General features: G+C 44.3%; 2 pseudogenes; one reads left to right on the top strand and one right to left on the bottom strand.

The window, feature by feature from the left end:
• The first annotated feature begins 5681 nt into the window (after positions 1-5681).
• On the top strand, positions 5682-8474 carry LOC137095108 (adenine nucleotide translocase lysine N-methyltransferase-like; annotated as a pseudogene).
• An 895-nt stretch (positions 8475-9369) lies between these two features.
• The window catches only part of LOC137095632 (coiled-coil domain-containing protein 78-like), a 56998-nt pseudogene continuing 49939 nt past the window's right edge, over positions 9370-16428 (bottom strand).

A 16428-nucleotide genomic window follows, 5' to 3' on the forward strand; every position in this document is an offset into this window, starting at 1 on the left:
TCCTGTCACCTTTGACTCAAAGAAACACAAATACTTTCTCTCCTTTTCAAACAGGTAACTAAAATCCAAAGCTTTTTGCAAAAAAATTCAAATCACACAACACAACATCAAAACAGCTTTTTTCATTAATTCCCTTTTCAGAATCACTGAGGCGAAGCCCTCTCCAGCCTCAGAAGGCACATTCAGATTCAACACAGGACCTTTGCAACCAAATCAGCACCTCAACACAATTTAACAGTTTGCAATAACGTTGAAATCGATACAGATGGATGCAATTCATCAATAACATTTGCAAGGTTTGAATATCGTTAGTACATTTGAAATCTCAGCATTTGCAATACATTTCAACATAAAAGTTTAACACATCAACATTAGTAAAAAACATCAGCATAGGCAGCATAGTCATTTTTTTTAACTCGACATCACATCAATCTTAAATCCCCCCCCCCCCCCACATAAGTGTGGAAACAAGACATTTAGACAGGTGGTGTGAAGACAAGACAGCCTTGCGCACATGGAAACACACACACAAGTGGCCATTCACCCCACGTTCCTATAGGATTTCGGCTGGCTTTTCTCAAACCAGTACTAAAAGTTTGTTTCTTTGGTAAGTGAAGTCAGAGCATCCGATTTCACTCTCCCCCACACTCCAGTCCAAAGGACGTTTTTTTACTGCAGCTAATAGAAACTTCCCGCTAACTATACGAGTGTGGTCTCAACAATATCAACAATTCAATTCATCTCATAGATTCAACAAATTCAATTCATCTCATACTTACCCTTCCCTGAAGCTTTTGCAGTAATTCAACCGGGCTCGGCCCACTCTTGGGCGACAAGCCAAAAGACAGAGAATCCGGCGGCTGGGCCCAAGCTCACACGCAGATGACTCCTTCCCTTCTCTTGCCGCCAAGAGATAAGCACTTGAGCCGGAGGCCCCAAATGCCTCTCTCGGCTAGTGCCTTCCAAAAAGAACGCCCTCAAATATGCAATATCTCAGTGGAACCTCCAGAAAATGTAGGGGCAAAAACCAAAAAGATAATCCACAAATCCAAAATCCAAGAGCAGATTGCCCCTTCCCAAGGAGGGCGAGGAAGGACACCACGAAAGTTGAATCTTTAAAACTGCAAAATGCTATTTATTGCGCAGCTGAAGCAATAGTGACAAACATGCATATAGAAATGCAATAAAGGGGTTTGTCCAACCTAAAGTTGGTTGCATTGATTATTTATGACTTTCATTAAAACAGTTTGATTGGTACATAGAAATCAATCATCTCATTGGTTCCCAAAGACAAATCATTTCATTGGTCTAAGCTAGCTATGCAGTTGTTCATTAGTTGTTTATGATTTTGATTGACATTATAGCACACGTGGGATCCTAACAATGGCACAGCTATAACATAACTATAGTCCATTGTTCTCTGACCATGACTGTATCTTATCTGTTGCAAACATCTTATCTGTTGCAAACATGGCTTCAGAGCGACTGGGAAACTTGGGGGTTCTATCTAGTAAACAGCTAGCTGGTTTTGTCCGGATATGTTGTTACCCTTGAATAGTAACTTCTTCTTTGGAGCACTGATTTCTCAAACAATCAGCATTTTCTGTGAACAAAGGCCTACTGCAGAAATAGGCCAATATGGCAGTAAATCATGACATATGGGCATAGGGGAAATATATGAAAATTCCCTTTTTAAAACCACGTCCCCTCCATTCGGAGTCCTGCAGCGTTGAGGTTGAGACTTGTCCTTGGCTCTTGGAAAACTGTAAGTCTTTCCAAGGGCTGGAGCCCAGGGACCAATCTGCTCCCCGAAAGCCTCACTGACCAAGACTTAACCCCTAATGGTCAGTCTGGTACCCTTGCCTTTTACAGAACTATAAGTTACCATCCCTTATTTGGGGGGGGGGGGGGCGTGTTCGACTTCACATCCATTTTGGGTTTCAAATGGTCCAGCAGGCAGCAGCCAGGTTGTTAACTGGAGCAGCGCTCAGGGAGCACACAACTCTGCTGTTACGTCAACTCGACTGGCTGCCAGTTTGCTGCCAGGCACAATTCAGCTTTAGCCTATAAGGACCGAAACGGTTCTGCCCCAGCTTACCTGTCTGAACGTATTGCTTCCTATGAATCATTTAGGAATCTAAGATCGTCTGCTCTCGATCCCGCCTTTTTCGCAGATGTGTCTGGTGGGATGAGAGGCAGGGCCTTCTCAATGGTGGCCCCTTGGCTGTGGAACTTCCTCCCTAAGGATATTAGATCAGCTCTCTCCCTTCTGACCTTCTTTGAACAAGCTTTTGGAAATGCAGTGCAATAGACAAACACAGAATGATGTAAGATTGAAACATGGAACGGCTTAGACGATGCTACTGGAAAATGGGATTAACAGGAAGACATTGGTTATTATATGTTTTAATAGTTTTTGTATGGATTTTATAATGTTTTAATTGTATATTGTGGATTGTTGTGGTATCAAATTGCTGCCAACTTGTAAGCCGCCTTAAGTTGCCATTGGGTTGAAAAAGGTGGGATAGAAATATTGTAAGTAAATAAATAAATCCAATGGAGTCTAGTGTCCAGATTGAGGGAATCTGGACAAGGGAATCTGACAAGGGAATCTGAGGGTAAAGAAGTCAGACCTCTTTACCTGGAATAATAATATGTCCAATTCTGGGCACCACAATTCAATGGGGATAATAATAATAATAATAATAATAATAATAATAATAATAATTTAAACTGGAAGATGTCCAGAAGTACTTACTTACTTACTTAGGCGATCCCTTGTTTTCCGAGGATAATTGTCTTCCAACATTCTTGTGGGTCTGTGGAGCCCTATTCTTGCTCTGCATATTCTTCCGCAGTGAGGGCATTGGTTTCCAGGTGGGAGGCGGTCCCGGTCGGGGTTAGCTTGACGTGCCTTCCTCTTGGCACGCTTCTCCCTATTGCCCTCCATTCGTGCCTCCTCAAATTCTGCAGCACTGCTGGTCACAGCTGACCTCCAGCTGGAGCGGTCGTGGGCCAGGGCTTCCCAGTTCTCAGTGTCTATGCCAGAGTTTTTAAGGTTGGCTTTGAGCCCGTCTTTAAATCTCTTTTCCTGTCCTCCAACATTCCGTTTTCCGTTCTTGAGTTCGGAGTAAAGCAGCTGCTTTGGGAGACAGTGGTCGGGCATCCGGACAATGTGGCCGGTCCAGCGGAGTTGGTGGCGGAGGACCATCGCTTCAATGCTGGTGGTCTTTGCTTCTTCCAGCACACTGACGTTTGTCTGCCTGTCTTCCCAGGAGATTTGCAGGATTTTCCGGAGGCAGCACTGATGGAATTGTTCCAGGAGTTGCATGTGACGTCTGTAGACAGTTTCGCAGGCATATAGCAAGGTTGGGAGTACAATAGCTTTATAGACAAGCACCTTGGTATCCCTACGGATGTCCCGGTCCTCAAACACTCTCTGCTTCATTCGGAAAAATGCTGCGCTTGCAGAGCTCAGGCGGTGTTGTATTTCGGTGTCGATGTTGACTTTGGTGGAGAGGTGGCTGCCAAGGTAGCGGAAATGATCAACATTTTCTAATGTTACACCATTAAGCTGTATCTCTGGCATTGGGGAGGGGATGGCTGGCGACTGCTGGAACAGCACCTTGGTTTTTTCAATGTTCAATGACAGGCCAAGCTTCTCGTATGCTTCTGCAAAGGTGTTTAGAGTGGCTTGTAGATCTTCTTCTGAATGCGCACAGACGACATTGTCATCAGCATACTGGAGTTCTATAACAGATGTTGTTGTAACTTTGGTTTTGGCTTTCAGTCTGCTGAGGTTGAATAGCTTGCCATCTGTCCGATAGATGATTTCTACTCTGGTGGGAAGCTTCCCATCAACAAGGTGAAGTATCATAGCAATGAAGATGGAGAATAGAGTTGGGGCAATAACACATCCCTGTTTGACACCGGATTCCACCTTAAATGGGTCACTTTGGGAGCCACTGCTGTCCAAAACTGTTGCCATCATGTCATCATGGAGGAGCCGCAGGATGTTCACAAATTTGTTAGGGCACCTGATTTTTTTGGAGGATGGTCCAGAGAGCGCTGCGATTCACTGTGTCGAATGCCTTTGCAAGGTCGATGAATGCCATGTACAGAGGTTGATTTTGTTCTCTGCATTTTTCTTAGAGCTGTCGTGCAGTGAAGATCATGTCCACGGTTTCTCTGGAGGGGCGGAAGCCGTTCTGGGATTCTGGGAGGGTGTCTTCTGAGAGGGGCAGAAGGCGGTTTGCAAGGATTCTTGTGAGGATTTTCCCGGTGGAGGTTAGAAGGGAGATACCTCGATAGTTTCCACAGTCTGTTCTTTCCCCTTTTTTGAAGAGGGTGATGATGGTGGCATCCTTGAAATCTGCTGGGATTTTCTCGGTCACCCACACTTTTTCTATGAGCTGGTGGAGTTGTTGTGTCAGTGCAGGTCCTCCCTCTTTAAAGATTTCAGCAGGGATCCCATCCAGTCCGCTGGCTTTGTTATTCTTTTGTTGGCTGATGGCGTTGCTGACTTCTTCCAAACTAGGCAGTGCTGCAAGCTCATCCCTGGTTTGTTGTTGCGGGATTTGTGAGAGGACCTCTTCGGCCACATTGGAGCTGCGGTTCAGGAGACTTTGGTAGTGTTCTTTCCAACATAGTGCAATTGATATTTGGTCCTTCAGGAGTTTGGTTCCATCTGATGAGCGTAGAGGCTGTATGCCATGGTTTCTTGGTCCATAGATGACCTTTGTGGCTTTGAAAAATCCCTGAACATCATGGGTATCTGCCAGGTGTTGGATTTCTTCAGCCTTCTTTGACCACCAGATGTTCTTGAGTTCTCTTGTCCTTCTTTGGACCTCAGCTTTTGTGCTGGCGTAGATCTTTTTCTTAGCAGCACAGTTGATGTTTCTCTGCCATGTTTGGAAGGCTTTCCTTTTCTTGTCAATTAGCTGTTGGATCTCGATGTCATTTTCGTCAAACCAGTCTTGATGTTTCTTGGTTTGATATCCAATAGTTTCTTCGCAGGCTTGGATGACGGAGGTTTTCAGTTTGTCCAGAAGAAAAGGGTGACTAAAAGGATCAAAGGTCTGGAGACCACGAATCCCTATGAGGAGGATCGTCGTAAAGAACTTGGTCTGTGTAGGGTGTGGAAGAGAAGGTTGACAGGAGACATGAGAACCGTGCATAAATGTGTGAAAGGGTGCCATAATGAAAAGGGAGCAGGCCCTGGAAACTGGGACCCAGGGCCCTTCCACACAGCCCTATATTCCAGAATATCAAGGCAGAAAATCCCACATTATCTGAATGTGGAGTCAGATAACCCAATACAGAGCAGATATTGTGGGATTTTCTGCCTTGATATTCTGGGTTATAGAGCTGTGTGGAAGGGCCCCCAGACCAATGGGTTCAAATGACTGGAAAGGAGATTCCACCTGAACATTAGAAAGAACTCCCTGACTGTAAGAAGAGTGGTTCAGCAGTGGAACTCTCTGCCTCAGTGTGGTGGAAGCTCCTTCCTTGGAACTTTTAAACAGGCTGGATGGCCATCTGTTGGGGTGTTTTGATTGTGTTTTTCTGCATGGAAGAATGGTTAGACTAGATGGCCCATGTGGTCTCTTCTATTATTCTATTCTTATCATTTTGTCACACACACCCCGCCCCCATTTACACATCCCTTTGGTATTGCAGACATGGATCCCAAAGATGCAGGAGAAGCAGCAGCCGAATTGCAAGGCAAAACCGTGGATGGCTGGGGCCTCTTCCAGATTGCTGCTGGCACCGGCTTGACTGCTTACGTCATCTGGGCAGGGATTCTTATGGCAGGATTCTGCAAAGTGCCTTTAAAGCTGCAAGTGAGGAGTTTTGAAAACTGAGGTGTGCATTAGATTTGATGGGGCATTCAGCTCAAGTAAATATGGGTATAGATACAGCATACATAACCTGCTTTTCGTAACGCACCTACAAAGACAAGTTTCTGTTATTACAAATAAATATATGTAAGAAGGCAATAATATAAAACATTCAGGTTAAGATACAACATACCATTAAGATATAACACCAAAGCTAAAACTTAGCAATAAGTTTAGCCCAAAATAATTTATTTCTAAGTATATAATGAAATATTTTCATGAAATATGTTGCATCCCCAAACATTTAATTATGACAATTTATGTGTCAGTATTCCTTATAAGGGACTACCGCAATGGAAATGGTTGTATCTCATCACAGCACCTTAAACACAAAGTTTGTCTTAGATTTATTATTTATCACAGTGATTTTTACTCTTCTTATATTAGGATAGATACGTAGACATCAAAGCCTATTCCCATCACTATAAATAATAGTTTGTGGTGACACTCCTTTGTTTCCAGTGTCTTAGCCATAACTAGCAGTACTATGGCCTTCCCAACAGAGCTTGCTTTTTTCTCTCATCCAGGTGCCTTATGTTCCAGCAAGTATCAAGAAAGTAGAGAATGTCATGTCACTGCTGAAAGGACGCTCAGGAAAGATGGTTAATTTGGGATCCGGAGACGGCAAAATTGTAAGCACAGCATGCTGCCTAAGCGAGATGTGCAAAGAGACATTGTGAGAAGGAAAATACGATATAGAGAATTGGCTCCAGAGAAGAGGCTTGGGTCTCAATAAAATACCCATCTGCTTACACAAGTTTTTCCATTAGTGAAAGTCATCCCACCATTTCCTGAAATCCTCGAAATTGCCTCCCACAAGATAGATAACTGAAATGCTGTGACTGAAAAAATAACCTTTTGAATCACTTTATAAATAAGTCCCTTGCTAACTAGACTGCTCAAGAAAGAACAGAGGCTGTGTCCAAACAGGAGTGTTTTCTGTATGCCCAACAATAGAGCTTATATGCTTATATGCTAGGATAGAAACATAGAAATACTAAAGATAGATAAATAAGCAAGCTTCTGCTTATTTTATGGTTAGTTAGTTCGATGTTTGCTGTTCTTTGAATTTGCACCTGCTCAAAACTCTTTTCCTGTTTATCCTACTTGGTACAAAGAATCAGCCAGCTAGAAAAGTTGTCTTTTTAGTTATAGCTTCTGGATTCACAGTTGGTGTGGGCAGTAGCCAGGGAATCTTGGAACTGTACTATGCAAAGTAATTTCCTGAGACTTGATGGTTGTATTGCCTCCAGGTATTGGAGGCCTACAAGCAAGGCTTCAGGCCAGCTAGGAACTCAATCCATGGCTTTTGCGATGGTCCGGCTATCGTGTCTGGAAGGTCGGCTGCTACAGAAAGATCTCTTTTCTTCAAGAAGATCTTTGGAAGGTGAGATAGAAGTTCTTGTGAAGGGGAATTCTGTGTATGGCAACAAGACAGGTAAGACCCTTAAAGGTCTCACATAAACCTTTCTTGGCCTTGAAACAGGAGACATTTGTGGGACCTTTAAGAGTCTTGCCTGAGCTTTGAAGGTCTGCTGCAATTGACTTCCTCAGATGAACAAAGTATAATCTTCAGGGATCTCAGGCAGTGCATGGCTGTAGATTTAAATCCCCGAGCCTCTAATATTATTTTGCATGCATATATGGACATTGAATGTAATCCATGAATCTTCCTGCTATAATATATTTGCACATCTCAAAGCTGACACGATTCTAGAAACTGTTGTCTTGAATATAAGGCAGGAATCGAAGTGGATAAGGATTGAACTTGACCAGGCTAACCAGTTATGCTATTTGTCTCTTCCCTCATCCCATTTTTAAAGGTGAGTCTCTCAGACTGCAAGAATGTCACAGTGTTTCTGGTTCCCAGCATGGTAAGTAGAATCTTTTTGTAGAGACAGGTGTGAGAGAAAGCATATATCAATATTCAGTATTCGTTCATCCATATTCACTATTTAGTAGATTTGGAAATACGTAAAAATCCCCAATCTTGAATTTATTTATTTTATTTATTTACCTTACATATATACCGCTGTTCTCAGCCTGAAGGCGACTCACCCAACATCTCTGCTCAGAGTATATAGACTCTGACTGGCAGCTACTTTCATGCCACCTAGCTACCTGTAATTGATTCATGAGATGTCTGAAGTACAACAGTTTGGTCATGTTGATTTCGAGAAGGAATTCCAGCTTGATTTCTTCTCGGATCCATTTATTTGGGTGTGAGTTTTCTAGCCCAGTTAAAGATGTGGAATCTAGAGTTATCCATCTGTAACATGGAAATCAGAAATATAAAGGCTCGGATTTTGGTATTCAGTCATTGAGCTTCTGAGGTGAGAGGTACACACACTCTTAATTCCGCAGTGCCTGCCCTTCCTTTTCCAGTGGCTGCTTCTGGAAAGGAAGTTGCTTCTGAAACTTCCAGAGGATGCTCGCGTTGTTGCAAGCCGCTTCCCTCTCCCCAACTGGATCCCAACCACAACAGCTGGAGAAGGAGTGAACCAAACCTGGGCTTATGATATCAAGATGATGTGGAAAATTCAGCAGGACAAATCAGACGGAAGCCTAGTCTAAGAACTGGCCAGCTTAGAAAGTTATGATTGCAAAGAGGCTATTGTTGACCCTTTGGACACCATAGTGGGAGGTGGAGATGTGAACTCCTCCCGCCACCTTCCTTCCAAAGAAAACATTTGAACTGGATTTTTCCCATTAGAACAAAGCTTTCCGGACATTAGTGTGTCAGCTGCTAGCTGCAAGTGTGTCGCATGAATTTAATGAGAAACTTCTGAGTCTATGTGAAATAAACAATAAACAATTTTTTAAAAAATATAAATGAAAGATTTTCACAAGATATGTTGTGTCCCCATCCATTGCATTATTTACAATTTATGTATGTGTATCTCTTATAAGGGGTTAATTTAACCTCTGGTTTGCTGGAGAAATTGAATTACAGTGTCACAAAATGAAGCATGCCTAAGAAGTCTGTCATGAACTTATGAAATATTCCAAAAACTCTGCATCAGAATCTCCTTACTAACTAAATACTGTCTTGTTCCCTTCAAGTGACCATTCCAAGTATTACAGCTTTTACATTTTAAGAAGAAAAAAGCAAACTTCAGTGTAGCACAAAGCAGCCAGCTTAACTTTTCACTTAACTTTTCATAGTCTGGCCCAGGCATGGGCAGATGTTTTGGACTTCAATTCCCATGATTCCTAACAGCCTACCAGCTGTTAGGAATTGTGGGTGTTGAAGTCCAGAACACCTGGAGGGCCAAAATTTGCCCATGACTGTTCTAGCCTATCTCACTGGTTTGTGAGAAATATCTTTTTGCACTGCTCTGAATGAACTCTGCTTCCTGGAATCCTGGAGGGACAGAAATGTACTAAATGTCCAATTTGCTGTTTGGACCAAGATGCCCATCCTTTTGAGGATGCTACACTTTCATCATAGTTCATGGTGTCATAGAGATTATGTTTCATTGTTGACATTCCTCTTGGGTTTTGAAGCCTTGGGGCATTGTAAGCCCTGCCGCTAGATGCCCGGAGGCCATCTGTTCCTAGAAGTTTCCTGAGCTGCAAGATCTCTTCCTTGTACCTACAGAAGAAGCAAAACAAATGTACTGCCAGCCCAGTGTTGTGGCACTAAACCTTCCTTAGGCTCACATATCTTTGGCGCTCAGGTGGCAAGAATCAAATACGTCTACTTCAGAGGAGCAAATTATGTAGCCTTCCAGATGTTACTTGAGAGCCAGGAGGACATGGTGGATCAAGTGTTGTTCTAGGAGACTTGGGCTGGTCAATCAGGGAGGCTCACTGGTTGATGATGATAATGATGATGATGATTAATAAATAAAACTTTATTTGTATCCCACCACCATCTCCCCGAAGGGACTCAGGGCAGCTCACTCAATAGTGCAACAACACACAGAATCAAGCAAGGTGCATGAACATATATATCCATAACAAGGTAAATTTACATCACAGTTTACATAAAACAACGTATAAAACCCTTACTGATTTAAAAAATTCAATAAAACACAGCAAAGGCTGCTGATATAAGTGGGCTATATACAATATCAGTCCCATAAAGTGCTAACGTGAAACAATCACTAGGTCCTTGAGTTTAATAATTAGGGTGTAAATCCTGGTCAAAAGCTTGTTTAAAAAGCCATGATTTCAGATGTGTCTGGAAAATTTGGAGAGAGGGAGCTAGCCTGATCTCTCTAGGGAGGGCATGCCAAAGCTGGGAGGTCACCACCAAGAAGACCCTCTCTCATCCCTACCAACCGCGCTTGAAACGGAGGTGGGACCAAGAGGAGGGCCTTCCCAGCAGACCTTAGCACTCGCGATGGCTCACTGAAGGTGATACAGTTTCAAAGATAGGTTGGTCCCAAGCCTACAGGGCTTTGTAGGTAATAACCTGCACTTTGAATTGGGACCAGAAACTTGTCAGCAACCAGTGGAGCTGCTTTAATAAAGGTGTGGTATGCTCCCTATAACCAGACCCAGTTAGTAATCTAGCTACCCACCTTTGCACTAACTGCAGTCTCAAGGTCATCTTCAAAGGTAGCCCCATGTGGAGTGCATTGCAGTAGCCCATTCTAGATGTAGCTAAGATATGGACCACCGTGGCCAAGTCAGGCTTTTTGAGGCACCATCACAGATGGCGCACAAGCTTTACATGCCCATCCAGTTACGGCCGATACCTGAGCCTCAAGCATCAGGTCTGAATCCAGGAGGACCCCCAGACTGCAGACGTGTGTCCTCAGGGGGAGTGTAACCTCGTCTGGCACAGGTTGCCACCCTAGACCCCGATCGGCCTCATGACTGACCAGGGGGACCTCTGTCTTGTCTGGATTAAGCCTCAGTTTGTTGGCCCTCATCCAGTTCATCACAGCTGCCAGGCACCAGTCCAGGATCCTGGGAGTTTCCTTGGATTTAAGTGGAAATTAGTAATAGAGTTGTGTGTCATCTGTATAGGGATGGCACCCAACTCCAAAACTCCGGATGACCTTGCCTATCGGTTTCATGTAGATGTTGAAGAGCATGAGGGAAAGAATCGAACCTTGCAGGACCCCACAGATCAGTGGCCAGGGGTCCGAGCCGGTGTCCCCCAGTATCACCATTACAATCCTCCAGGAAGGATCAACATTCACAGCATTTAAAAAGTTGGTTGAAATTTTCAGACAGCGTGTTTGCTCCAAACCATACAGAAAGCCTCCCGGAGTATGAAAACATCTAAAGTGAACCAAAATACAAAGCAGCAGGAAGTCAGGCATGACATTGTGTGATAAGTACTGCCAGAGACAGTATTATCTTGCAGAAATTCCACATTGCCATCCTCATGTGATAAAAGTACTCTAAGTATCATAACTTTTTTTAAAATGCACATAGAGCTCTTTAAATATATGACAGCATTATCTCAATGTCTAAAAATATGAATAGATCAGAGATCTATTAGACAAGCTAAACATCAGCCTCACCTCCCCAGAATCTTATTCACATAGTCCTGCAGTTCAGCCACCTGTTCTTCTGCCACCATTGCCCATGTCAACAACTGGCTCCTCTCCTTTTCTAAGTCCTCCTGTGGCTGTAAAAAGGCAAGAAGAACTTGATTGACCAACTTATTTTATTTGTCGTGTCAGAGCAACCAGTCCATTATATTACATTTCTAACAGAACAAAGCAAACAACAGAAAAATACATAACTTGTGAGTTTGGTAGCTGGTTAAATGTCCTTTGACCAGTATCTGGCCACTTGGAGTGCTTCCGGTGTTGCTGCAAGAAGGTCCTCCATTGTGCATGTGTCAGGGCTCAGGTTGCATTGCAGCAGGTGGTCAGTGGTTTGCTCTTCTCTACACTCGCATGTCGAGGATTCTACTTTGTAGCCCCATTTCTGAAGGTTGGCTCTGCATCTCGTCGTGCCAGAGCGCAGTCTGTTCAGTGCCTTCCAAGTCACCCAGTCTTCTGTGTGCCCAGGAGGGAGTCTCTCATTTGGTATCAGCCATTGGTTGAGGTGCTGGGTTTGAGCCTGCCACTTTTGGACTCTCGCTTGCTGAGGTGTTCCAGCGAGTGTCTCTGTAGATCTTAGAAAACTATTTCTAGATTTAAGTCATTGGCGTCCTGGCCAACTGATTAATATGGAAAGCCTGCATTTTTCTCCTTGTGGGCCTTCAAAGTGTCCCGTAAATGTTGAAAAAAAAAGAGTTCAGAACTCTTGGGTAGGAACCCACTTGCCAGAAGGAATATGCACAAAACACCCTGCTACTACGAGTTCCCTCAGCACTGCCATGTTCTTGGAGAGCTTTACCTGGGTGCGGTGAGTGAATTCTCGCAGCTGCTTCCTGAGCTGCTCCCAGCCTGCCTCATCCAGGGTGCTGAGAAATAAAAAGGATGAGGAAAATGGTACTTAGAAGAGTCATTGGTGATCCCTTATGACAGGCATGAGACCATGAGAACTCCCTGTTGGCCCTGTTAGCCGTCATCACCCCCAGCTCCTTCAGAGTCATGCCAGTCACTTCAAAGATACCGTCCATCCATCTTGCCCTTGGTTGGCCCCTCTTCCTTTTTCCTTCCACTTTCCCCAGCATCGTCTTCTCTAAGCTTTCCTGTCTTCTCATTATGTGGCCAAAGTACTTCATCTTTGCCTCTACTATCCTTCCCTCCAATGAGCAGTCGGGCTTTATTTCCTGAAGTATGGCGGTCCAAGGCACTCTCAGGATTTTCCTCCAACACCACAGTTGTAAAGCATCTATCTTCCTTCGCTCAGCCTTCCTTATGTTCCAGCTCTCACATCTGTAGATGGGGAATACCATTGCTTTGACTATGCAGATCTTGGTTGCCAGTGTGTTGTCTCTACTCTTCACTGTTTTATCGAGATTGGTCATTACTCTCCTCCCAAGAAGTAAACGTCTTCTGATTTCCTGGCTGCAGTCTGCATCTGCAGTAATCTTTGTGTCTACAAATACAAAGTCTGTCACTGCCTCCCTGTTTTCTCCTTCTATTTGCCAGTTATCAATCAGTCCATATTTGTTTGTTTGTTTGTTTGTTTGTTTCATGCACTTTTACCCCACCCTTCTTCCCACGAAGGGGGACTCATTGGTATGATAGAACCAGTCTGACTGAATGCGTACCAGTAAAAAAAATCCTAAAACCATTTCTTTTTCTTTTCCATCACAGCTAGCGCTCATTATTTCCATTGCATCCTACCATGTGCATTTCCCCCCCTGTTTTATGCGTGCCTTATAAGATAATCTCATGGAAGCTAAAATGTCAAAAGAAGTGGTGTCCTTATTTATTTATTTATTTGTCTGTCGAAAGTAATTTATTAGAGCTTGTCAGGCACCTTTACACTCTAGATCAATAGCTTTCAACCTGTGGGTGCCCAGATGTTTTGGCCTTCAACTCCCAGAAATCCTAACAGTTGGTAAACTGGCTGGGATTTCTGGGAGTTGTAGGCCAAAACACCTGGGGACCCACAGGTTGAGAACCACTATGCTAGATCAAACTATCTGTTGGTCTAGAATGCTTCTAGACCATGGCCATATAGCCTGAAAAAACCTACAACAACCCAGTGATTCCGGCCATGAAAGCCTTCGACAATATATCTGTTGGTTACTGCTCTATTAGGATTGAATTGTTTGTTGCAGACCAGTTTGGCTCTGAGGTTTTGAATTCTGGTCTGAGAAGCAAGTAAAATATCTAGACAAGAATCTAAAATATCTTGATGACGAAATTTAGAATCAATGCTTTTGAACACTAGAAATCTCTAGGTTCTCGAATACGATTTGGATGAAATTGGTCAAATGCTGGAAAAGCTAGCTATTCCCAGAGAGACAGAAAAAATAGTGATTTTACTATTTTTCACTATTGTGGGAGTCCTATGCCCCTAACCCCAGTGAATGTAGACGGCTGACTATACTGATCTGGATGAAGCAGACTTTACATATTTTGGGTCCCTCAGCCTCAGGGCAACATTGCAGTGCTACCTTCTTGCAAGGTAAGTCTTTTTGAACATATACAAACCACACAGGAGCCCCCTATTATTGCACCAATGAAGTATTTTCTGAAATAGCAGACTTCATCACTGAGAAATGTTGCTGGTATGAAACCCTGGACTGTCAATTCTTGCATTTGGGGGGCAGGGGAATATCTACATTGTACTTATGGGCAAATCCACTTATTTCACTGCGGTGGCTTAAGCCGTGAGGAGAGGTGATCTGATTGTGAGGAAATATGCAGGTCAGCCATGGGAAAGTTCCCCAGTCTGTCCAGGGACTGCATGAACAAAATATAGGTCACATTTGATGTCTGGGGGAATTCTTCCGACTGTATAGAAAGGATGGTATGAACCGGGGAATGCATTGTGCTCCCTTTGGCATGCCTGGGAGCCTTTGGAGAGGGCCAGCTTGCCCTCTAGCGGGCATCCAAGACACAGAAGGGAGAAAGATCCCCTCTCCATATTCCAGCAGTCCCAGCTCACTATAGGATGAATCATTTTCAAGGGAAATGGGTGGGCATTTCAGCTTGAGGCATACATATTGATGGTGGGAATGGTGTCAGTTAATATGATGGCAATGGAGATGTGGGGCACATAGGCTTGGCACTTTGGTTTGTGTTGTTGTCAGGTTGCTCTCAGTCATCTTTACCAACCTGCAGCCAAACTTCTTAATGCCAACCATGATGAACTTCCCTAAAGATCCAGCTCAGGCTCCCAATAGTAATAATGACAATATACTTTATTTATATTCCACTTTATCTCCTCAAAAAGTTGGCGGTTTGAATCCAGGGAGCAGGGTGAGCTCCTGTTGTTAGGCCCAACTTCTGCCAACCTAGCACTTCAAAAACACACAAGTGTGAGTAGATCAATAGGTACCACTTCTGCTGGAAGGGAATGGCACTCCATATAATTATGCTGGCCACATGGCCTTGGAGGTATCTAGGACAATGCAAGTTTTGGCTTAGAAATAGAGATGAGCACCAACCCCAGAGTCAGACACGACTAGACTTAATGTCAAGAGAAACCTTTACCTTTACCTATATTCTCCTCTATCTCCCTGAAGGGACTTGGGGTGCATTACAGAACTCATATACGGCCAACATTCAATGCCGTTATACAATTGACAAGCAGAGACAATACATACACAGAGGTGTAGGCTTCTCCTATATTCGGCATCTGGAGGCCATACTCAACTCTGGCCACAGGGAGATGCTGTCGCTTCATCTTCTATGCCGAGAAGATTTGTTGTTCATAAATGTCCTCCCAATTGAATCACCGGCATGTCCTTATGGTCGCCTTTTATTACCTCCCCACTTAAAGCGGTACCAATTTATCTACTCTCATTGCTGTTTTTGATCTGCTAGGTGAGCAGAAGCTGGGCTGACAGCAGGAGCTCACCTCAACTTGGGCTTGAACTGCCAACTTTTCAATGGGCAAGATTTTCTGCAGCTGGTGGTTAACCCGCTGTGCTAAAGCTTGGCACAAATCTATATATATAAATCTGTTAGGTTGGTTCAACGGGACAGCAAAACTCCGCAACCTCCCAACGAAACTTAACCAAAATTCCTATGCCCATAACACAACCCACAAGGTACAAACATATCTACTCAAAATGAAAAACAACACAACAACACAATCACAAAACGGCAAAACAACAAAACTCCAAAAAAAAACCCAACGAAACTTAACCAAAATTCCCATGCCCATAAAACAACCCACAAGGTACAAACATATCTACTCAAAATGAAAAACAACACAACAACACACTCACAAAACGGCAAAACAGCAAAACTCAAAAAACCCCAACGAAACTTAACCAAAATTCCCATGCCCATAACACAACCCACAAGGTACAAACATATCTACTCAAAATGAAAAACAACACAACAACACACTCACAATACGGCAAAACAACTGAGCATGAGCATTGGCGCCCAGCCGCAAGTTCCCTGGGTGCGCACACAGCCTTCCGGCCAACGTTCCCTCTGTGGAAGCCATGCCCACTCCAAGCCCCGCCTCAACGCTTCCCGCACACACACACCACCTACCGCACGCACACACACAATCCCACGCTCCATCACTCCCCCCGCTGCCGCACACACACATGCAACCCCACGCTTCATCACTCCCCCGCCGCCACACACACACACGCAACCCCACGCTCCATCACTCCCCCGGCCGCCGCACACACACACGCAACCCCACGCTCCATCACCCCCCCTGCTGCCGCACACACACATGCAACCCCACTCCCCCCACCGTCGCACACACACACACAACCCCACGCTCCATCACTCCCCCGCCGCCGCACACACGCAACCCCACTCCCCCGCCGCTGCACACACACACACAACCCCACGCTCCATCACTCCCCCTGCCGCCACACACACACACGCAACCCCATGCTCCATCACTCCCCTGCCCCAAACTTACCTCCTTTTACTTCACGCCACTTCCAAACCCCACCCCGCCCCTTCCCGCCCTGTCAAAATCCAGGAAAGACAGGAAGGAAGGAAAGAAGGAAGAAAGA

Source organism: Anolis sagrei, chromosome Y (assembly GCF_037176765.1).
Source record: "Anolis sagrei isolate rAnoSag1 chromosome Y, rAnoSag1.mat, whole genome shotgun sequence".
NCBI lineage: Eukaryota > Metazoa > Chordata > Lepidosauria > Squamata > Dactyloidae > Anolis > Anolis sagrei.